Below are 9,085 nucleotides of genomic sequence, written 5' to 3' on the forward strand. Positions count from 1 at the left end.
ACCACCACTCTGAATCCCAACTCAACTCTTAAAGGAGAAGAAGATTTGTTCTCAGGTTAGGTTCTGTAGCTATGGTTCATACTCCTTTGCTCTTGCATGACTGTATTAACTCATACCAACTATTTTCAAATTTGAAGGATGGAATTGAAACTCCAATGGCGCAACAGGTATGTTTTAAACCACTTTCTTTAACTGGTTTGCTGTTGTAACCTGCTCTATGTTGATTTCAGTTTCAATTGAATAAATAGTTATGTTCTCATGTCATGCACATTACAAGTGTTGTTATTGCTCTATAGTTACCCACACTTATATTCTGTCTATTCTGCTTTGTCTTGAACAAATATTATTTGAACTGTGTCTCTATCTTGATTTGGCAAAAAAAAACTAGAATGATATAGACCATAAAGTGACCATGGTACATAGATATATGTTTGTTTCATGCTGTTATCCTGTCCACTTTACTACTGAACTCATTTACCAAAATGAGTTTCATATGCAACATGGTAAACATGTGATGTGTCTGCTTGTTTCTCTTTTAGAATGCGGACAAAATATTGGAGAACAGTACCGCGTTATCCAATGGTAAAGGAAGTAATGCAGATAAGGTTCAAGATAGTGAGACATCCATGTTGGTCTCCAAGAAAGCTGATAAAAACTATCTTGACGACAGTGAGGGAACCCAAAAGTCCTGTCTTGATGTAGTGTTCGAGTTACTGGCCACTACTGCTGGCGCAAGCTCTTCAAACTCGCTACCTGAATCAGTTTGTCTTCTTGAGTCTCAGCTTCAAGTTCAAAGACATCGATCAGATGTGCTGCGACAAGAAGCTGAAGGACTAAGGAAGTCCCTGCAGAATTCAGATGCATATTTTCTAGTGCAACAGCAAGCGCTGGAGGATTTAAGCGCCAAACAAGAGAAAGTTAATAAGCTTGCTAAGCATCTTGCCAGCATTATGGGTACCCAGGATATTGTTTCTTGAGATCTTCTGAAGTGGTTTCAGTTCTGGATTTTTTTTGCTGCAGCGTTTATTTGCGCTGGTCGTCAACTTTGACAACCAGTGTATATGATATCCTGCTTTGTTCCCTATATTTACACTGGTGGCGAACCTTGATGCCCAGTGGATGTAATATGTGTAATAGCCGTGATAGCCTAGCGTTAGTTGCTTGCTTATTTATTTCCTTGTTGTCTTGTTTCTTTGTTGGGACATTTACATCTATGCCCTTAACTCGAACCCACTACTCAGTTTTGCCCCTAATTTTTAGGTATGCTCAGTTTTGCCCCTCCGCCGTTAGTGTCACTTATAGAAATGCCCTTTTGCGACGTTACCGTCTGGTCAAAGAACTTTGACCACCCAGAAAAAAATAGCAAAAAAAATCAAAAAAATCTAAAATTTTGTGGGATCGAAGATAGTCATGTCCGCAAGGCGCGTGCAAATTTGTGTGCCGTTTGGACACCCTGAGAGCTCGTGGCAAAGGAAATCATAAATTTTGTACGCATGTGAACAATAAATTCGAAAAAGTAGAAAAAAAATTCAAAAAAATATGAAATTTTGGGAAACTGAAGATACTTAAGTGCACAAGATGTGTGCACATTTTTGTTGTGTTTGGACATCGTAGGAGCTCGTGGAGAAAAAAATAAAGTTTAGCTCCTACAAGCTCGTACGGGCTCATACGATGTCCAAACACAACAAAAATGTGCACACATCTTGTGCACCTAAGTATCTTCAGTTCCCCAAAATTTCATATTTTTTGAATTTTTTTCTATTTTTTCGAATTTACTGTTCACATGCGTACAAAATTTATGATTTCCTTTGCCACGAGCTCTCAGGGTGTCTGAACGACACACAAATTTGCACGCGCCTTGCGGACATGACTATCTTCGATCCCACAAAATTTCAGATTTTTTTGATTTTTTTTGCTATTTTTTTCTGGGTGGTCAAAGTCCTTTGACCGGACGGTAACGGCGTAAAAGGGCATTTCTATAAGTGACACTAACGGCGGAGGGGCAAAACTGAGCATACCTAAAAATTAGGGGCAAAACTGAGTAGTGGGTTCGAGTTAGGGGCAGAACTGGAATTGGCCCTTATTTGTTTGCTTGTAGTCATTGTAGTTCTTTTTCCGCGGTTAGCTAGTGGCTGCAATAACCTATTTTTTAAAACTAGGCCACAATAACCATGGGCTAATATTTACTTTAGTGACACTGGGCCTCCTACTGGCTGTAGAAACAGTGAGCCTTCTACGGGCCGTAGAAACAATGGGCCTTCTACGGACCATAGAAACAATGGGCCTTCTGCGGGCCGTATTATCAATGGGCCTTCTACGGGCCGTATAATCGATTGGCCAAGCATGGGCCAAAAAGACCGCATTATGGCCGTAAACGAGCTAGAGTTGGAATCGTTCGTTCATGGGCCGACCATAATGGGCCATCATTAATAGGCCGTATTTGATGAGGCTATGAAATCGGCCCAACGTATTAATGGACCACAAACGGGCCGACTGTAACCACGGGCTGAATTTGGCCCACAAGCAGAAAATGACAATAACAGGCCGTAAGTAAACGAATGCTGGAAATGAGCCCAAGAATAAATGGGCGCTGAGAAGGCCGAAAGATAACATGGGCTGGAAACGGCCCAACGGAATAACGGGCCATTAATGGGTATAAAGTGATACACTGTTCATTACGGGCCAGTTTCACCACGGGTCGTTAATGGGTGTAAAGTGATACACTGTTCATTACGGGCCAGTTTCACCACGGGCCGTTAGTAGGCCAAGAGTTACATAGGGCCTCATATGGGCTGAAAGACGTCATGGGCCATACATGGGCCAGAAGTGAAAATGGGCTGGAATCATATTGGATGGCCTAGATGACGCTACTGGGCCTAATTCGGATAGGGTGTAACAGGCCTTGGGTTAGCGGGCTGTAAATGGGCTATATTCGAACAGGCCGTTAACAGGCTTTCGATGGGCTGACCCGTCAGCTTTTGACCAAGTCAAACAGGCCGTCCTTTTCATAGGAATGGGCCTCTGTTGGGTCGTGCCACGTGTCGACGTATCATAGGCGCCTTCCGTCCAATGAGTGGTTGACATCTATCCCAACGATGAGCCGACACGTGTTTCCTCCAACCAATGATGATTTTACACATGGAAAATCCCCATTGGTCGGGGCTGTTAACGGGTTATCGGATCCAAAACCCGACCCGATAGCTTAACGGCGTTTCGTTATGGTGGATGCCACGTGTCGGTCACCCTTGACGAAAGCACTTCTGTGACACGCGATTTATCATCATGGAAGTGGACACTTCCATGATGATAATTTTGGTAATGTCATGGAACACTTCTACGACAGCACATGTATGACTATCTTGATTCTGTCATAAATTTGTCATGGATGTACATGCATGACAAAAAAGCTACCTACTATGACAAACACGTATCATCACGGAAGTGTATTTTTTTGTAGTGAGAAGATCAAGAAGAAGGCCACGGGAACCCGAAAGAGTTCCCGGCATCAGGTGGTATCGGACTCATTGTCTGATAACTCCGAGACGCACTCCTCTCGTGAAAACGAGGAGGAGGAAGATGACGGTTCTCCCCCTCCAGCCGGGGGAGACAGGAAAAGGAAGGCCGCCCCAACCGGGGAGGCCGGAGGGTCCAAGAAGGGAAGGACTCTCCTTCCAGACTGTTCCACCACCGCCGCCGACAGCGAAGATGAGTGGTTACTCAAGGCCAAGCCCCTGCCGAAGTCGTAAGTATTCAGATACCAGAGTAACCCACAGCATACTTTTATTGCACTGCTTCTCCTAACATCGAATATGATCATGCAATCCGCCCCGAGCCCGCATCGATGTATCCTCGTCGGACGGTTCCTTGGACTCGTCGGATATGAATAGCGAGTCACTTCCAACCGCCTCCTCTCCTCGCCCTACGGACAATATCGAGGTATTGTCTCAAGGGGCACTGAACCGAGAGGAGGTAGTCCTGGAGGCGCCTCAAGGCAACCTTCCGGACTCCAGGCGCAAAGGGAGCAAGACTCCCAAGGGCTCCAAGTTCGGCCCTCAGCCGCACACCGCGCCGGAACCTCCAGTGGTTCCGGACTCCGGCAGGCAGCCCCCTGCCAAGAGGGGCAAGCCGCCCGTGCCGGTGACCTCTGTCTATCCAGAGGCACCAGACAACCTGCTGGGAGCGCTTCGCGGCGCTTCCATCAACGAAGAGCACCGCACTCTTATGAGTGCGGTGATCAAGAAGGTTCAGTCCGCCAAGAGTGGACTGACTGAAGCCTGTGCCAGCCTTCTAACAGGATTTGAGGTAAGTATTTAAAATATAGGAAAATATTACCACATAGATAGTAGCCCCTGATGCTCTGTTTGGTGTTCACAAAGAAAAGCCAAATAGAGGATCAAATAATATCTACAGGAGTCTAATACAAGTATGTCTATATGCGTATGCAGGCTTCACTACTGACCTGTGCTGCACTGACTGCGGAGGTCGCCACACTGAAGCAGAACCTCGAGCGGTCCGAGAAAGAACTCGGCCTTGCCAAGAGGCAGCTCGAGGAGTACAAAGGTAAGTAATACCTTGTCTATATATATATATATATATATATATATAAAGATGTGGTTGCAAAATGATAGGATCATCATGGATGTGCCAGGGGCCACGACCGAAGTGGCGACCCTGAAGCGAGCATTGTCCGAGGCCGAAAACAAAGCAGCCGAGGAGCGCACCGAGCGGGAGAAACAAGAGGCACGGGTGGGCGAGGTGCAGCAAGAGCTCTAGGCTCTCGTGAAGAAGCATGAGACTTTGGAGCTTGACTCGAAGATGCGAGAGTCCGAGCTTGCCGTGGCCCTCGAGAGCACCAAGCATGCCAAGGCTGAAGCCCAAAAGGCCCTCCAGGAAATTGAGGTGATGAGGAACATAGCGGCGGGTAAGGCATTCATTATGCAAAGCAAGCATGTGAAAGTAAATTACTTGTTACTTACCCGAGTCCGGAGCTCTCTAGGAGCATTCGCAGATTTGCCCCGCAGCGCGTCGAATGGCGCAAAGTACTACCAGGCCGAGGAGGGAAGCTCGACGTAGAAGTTGTTCTGGTCTCGGTATACTGGGACCGAACACCCGATGCCTGTGAGCGACCAGCTGAAGCAACTGGTCAAGCTGCACAAGGCGGTCGAACAGGCCATGAGGGGCCTTATAGTCCGGATGTGGCCTAGCCACTCCCTTCCCAACAGCTACTTCGCCCTGGTGAGGCGGCTTGTGGATGCCTGCCCACGGCTGGAAGTCATAAAGCGGTCCGTCTGCATCGAAGGTGCACGCCGGGCTTTTGCCCGTGCGAAGGTGCACTGGGCCAAGATGGACGCCGAGAAGCTGGTGAAGGAGGGGCCGCCGCAGGGCAAGGAGCATCGCCACCCTGAAATGTATTATGAGGGTGTCCTAAAGGGCGCCCGTCTTGTGGCGGACGAGTGTGCGAAGGATGTAATTTTTGAATGAACTTGTTCGTGTGATCCTGTATTATGAAAACTTGTTCATGTGCGCTATGCAACGCTTGTTTGAATTTAAAATATTACCTTCTGTGCGGCTATTTATCAAATCTGAGAGATGGCCAGTCGTCGGCTTCTACCCCCATGCCACGAGTGCTGCGGTGTTCGGGATAAATCTGAGCACTCTTTTTCCCATTGCTGGGTCCTTCGAGGGAGGTGCTCACCACAACGAACAAGGCAATCGGACTATAATGCTTTATCACTCTCACTTAGCCATAGAAGTCTGCAATTTTAAATTTTGGCGAAGCCCCTAGTATTTGGAAGGCCGAATTCGGGGCGCTATACACGCCTAAGCCGGACAAAGCCGACTCCTCTCCCTAAGTGGCATAAGTATTTAGGGACTCGAGACCTCTCGAACAGCGACCAGCTCTCGCCTTATCATGAAAGTCAGTTTTAGCTTTCTCTACTGAGGTGCTTGCCCAGATGAACCGGGGCACAATCGCAGTAGTTCTCCCAGTGCTACCTTAGCCGATATAGCGGAACGTAAGGTACCAAAACATGGGAGCTGGGCAAACCCAACTATTGACCCAAGACATGATACGGAGCTGATGCATATAATGATCTAAGTTCGGGGTGCCGCACTGTCGAAGGTGTTCGGACTTCTCACGCCGTATTATGGGGTACGCTTAAGCCCCTGACGTATTGGCCGTACCAGAGTGTATGGGTGCTGAATGTCATGAATGAACATATATATATATATAAGAATAGAGAATGCTATAATAGACTAGTGCTATGCATTGTTTATTCAAAAAGATGCGTCAAAGCATAATGATACAAGTAGTGCGATAAGCAAAAAGTAGGACTATTTGACATGTCCCCTCCAAGGCAAGCTGCGGAATGGTATTTAAAGCAGGTATTTCACTCGTTATCAGAGCCCACCTGGGAGTTCCATGGTGCGACGTAGCTTTCTGCCTCCTTGGTTGTTGTATCGTGTGTCCAACAATCGTACTGCCGGACGGGGTTTCCAGAGAGTAAAGTCCTGAAAGAGAGAAAAATAACAAAGCGGGAAGCCCCTAGTGCGGTTGAGCCGCGTTTTGGGGCATGTCGTAGTCGTGCCCCCCCACCTATGCCCATGGTATTTTCAATGTGTAATTATGTACGTGTGGCACGGATTTTGCCGTTTGGCTGGGACTGGGTGGGGCCGCATTGCTATGCGAGCTCGGAACTTGCCAGACGGTCTTGTTGCAGATTATTCCGGGCGCGCTTGACGATGTTCGGGTGTTTAATCACCGAACTAGTTGATTGCCTGAAGAGGCTACTTTGTGCTTCTGCTGCGAGGGTCGCAGTGTGCTCCTCCGTGCAGAGAGAGCACTCTGTGTTTCCATTGACTGTGATGACCCCCGAGGTCCTGGCATCTTGAGCTTGAGGTATGCATAATGTGGTACCACATTGAATCTCGCAAATGCGGTTCGCCCGAGCAGTGCATGATAGCCACTTCGGAACGGGACTATATTGAAGATTAACTCCTTGCTTCGAAAGTTATCCGGGGATCCGAAGACCACTTCTAGTGTGACTGAGCCTGTGCAATGGGCCTCTACACCTGGTATGACGCCTTTGAAGGTCGTTCTTGTGGGGTTGATCCTTGAGGGGTCTATACCCATTTTGTGCAATGTGTCCTGATAAAGCAGGTTTAGGCTGCTGCCGCCGTCCATAAGGACTCGAGTGAGGTGAAATCCGTCGATGATTGGGACTAGGACTACTGCAGCGAATCCGCCATGATGGATACTAGTGGGGTGGTCCCTGCGATCGAAGGTGATCGGACAGGAGGACCATGGGTTGAACTTTGGGGCGACTGGCTCCAATGCATATACGTCCCTTAGCGCACGCTTCCGCTCCCTCTTGGGGATGTGGGTTGCGTATATCATGTTCACCGTTCGCACTTGTGGGGGGAACCTCTTCTGTCCACTGTTGTTCGGCGGCCTGGGCTCCTCCTCGTTGTCGCTATACAGCCCCTTGTCTTTGTTTTCGGCTCTTAACTTGCCTGCCTGCTTGAACACCCAACAATCCCTATTGGTGTGATTGGCTGGCTTTTCGGGGGTGCCATGTATCTGGCACAAGCGGTCGAGTATTCGGTGCTGGAAATATGCCCTAGAGGCAATAATAAATAAGTTATTATTATATTTCTTTGTTCATGATAATAGTCTTTTATTCATGCTATAACTGTATTATCCGGAAATCGTAATACACATGTGAATACATAGACCACAATATGTCCCTAGTGAGCCTCTAGTTGACTAGCTCGTTATGATCAACAGATAGTCATGGTTTCCTGGCTATGGACATTGGATGTCGTTGATAACGGGATCACATCATTAGGAGAATGATGTGATGGACAAGACCCAATCCTAAGCATAGCACAAAGATCGTGTAGTTCGTTTGCTAGAGCTTTGCCAATGTCAAGTATCTCTTCCTTTGACCATGAGATCGTGTAACTCCTGGATACCGTAGGAGTGCTTTGGGTGTATCAAACGTCACAATGTAACTGGGTGACTATAAAGGTGCACTACAGGTATCTCCGAAAGTATCTATTGTTTTATGCGGATCGAGACTGGGATTTGTCACTCCGTGTAAACGGAGAGGTATCTCTGGGCCCACTCGGTAGGACATCATCATATGCGCAATGTGACCAAGGAGTTGATCACGGGATGATGTGTTATGGAACGAGTAAAGTGACTTGCCGGTAACGAGATTGAACAAGGTATTGGATACCGACGATCGAATCTCGGGCAAGTAACATACCGATAGACAAAGGGAATTGAATACGGGATTGATTAAATCCTTGACATCGTGGTTCATCCAATGAGATCATCGTGGAACATGTGGGAGCCAACATGGGTATCCAGATCCCGCTGTTGGTTATTGACCGAAGAACGTCTCGGTCATGTCTACATGTCTCCCGAACCCGTAGGGTCTACACACTTAAGGTTCGATGACGCTAGGGTTATAAAGGAAGCTTGTATGTGGTTACCGAATGTTGTTCGGAGTCCCGGATGAGATCCCGGACGTCACGAGGAGTTCCGGAATGGTCCGGAGGTAAAGATTTATATATGGGAAGTCCTGTTTTGGTCACCGGAAAAGTTTCGGGCGATATCGGTAATGTACCGGGACCACCGGGAGGGTACCGGGGGTCCACCAAGTGGGGCCACCTGCCCCAGAAGGTAGCGTGGGCCAAGTGTGGGAGGGGACCAGCCCCTAGGTGGGCTGGTGCGCCCCCCACAAGGGGGCCAAGGCGCAAGGGAGAGTGGGAGGGGGCAAACCCTAGTCCAGATGGGCCTTAAGGCCCATATTGGTGCGCCTCCCTCTCCTCTCCCCCCTTGGCCGCCTCCCCTTTGCCATCTAGGGCTGGCCGCACCCCTTGGGGGTGGGAAACCCTAAAGGGGGCGCAGCCCCCCCTTCCCCTTATATATAGATGAGTTTTGGGGCTGCCATACACATGAGTTCTCTCCCTCTTGGTGCAGCCCTACCTCTCTCCCTACTCCTCCTCTCCCATGGTGCTTGGCGAAGCCCTGCGGGATTGCCACGCTCCTCCACCACCACCACGCTGTTGTGCTGCT

Source organism: Triticum aestivum, chromosome 1A (genome assembly GCF_018294505.1).
Source record: "Triticum aestivum cultivar Chinese Spring chromosome 1A, IWGSC CS RefSeq v2.1, whole genome shotgun sequence".
Classification (NCBI taxonomy): Eukaryota; Viridiplantae; Streptophyta; class Magnoliopsida; order Poales; family Poaceae; genus Triticum; species Triticum aestivum.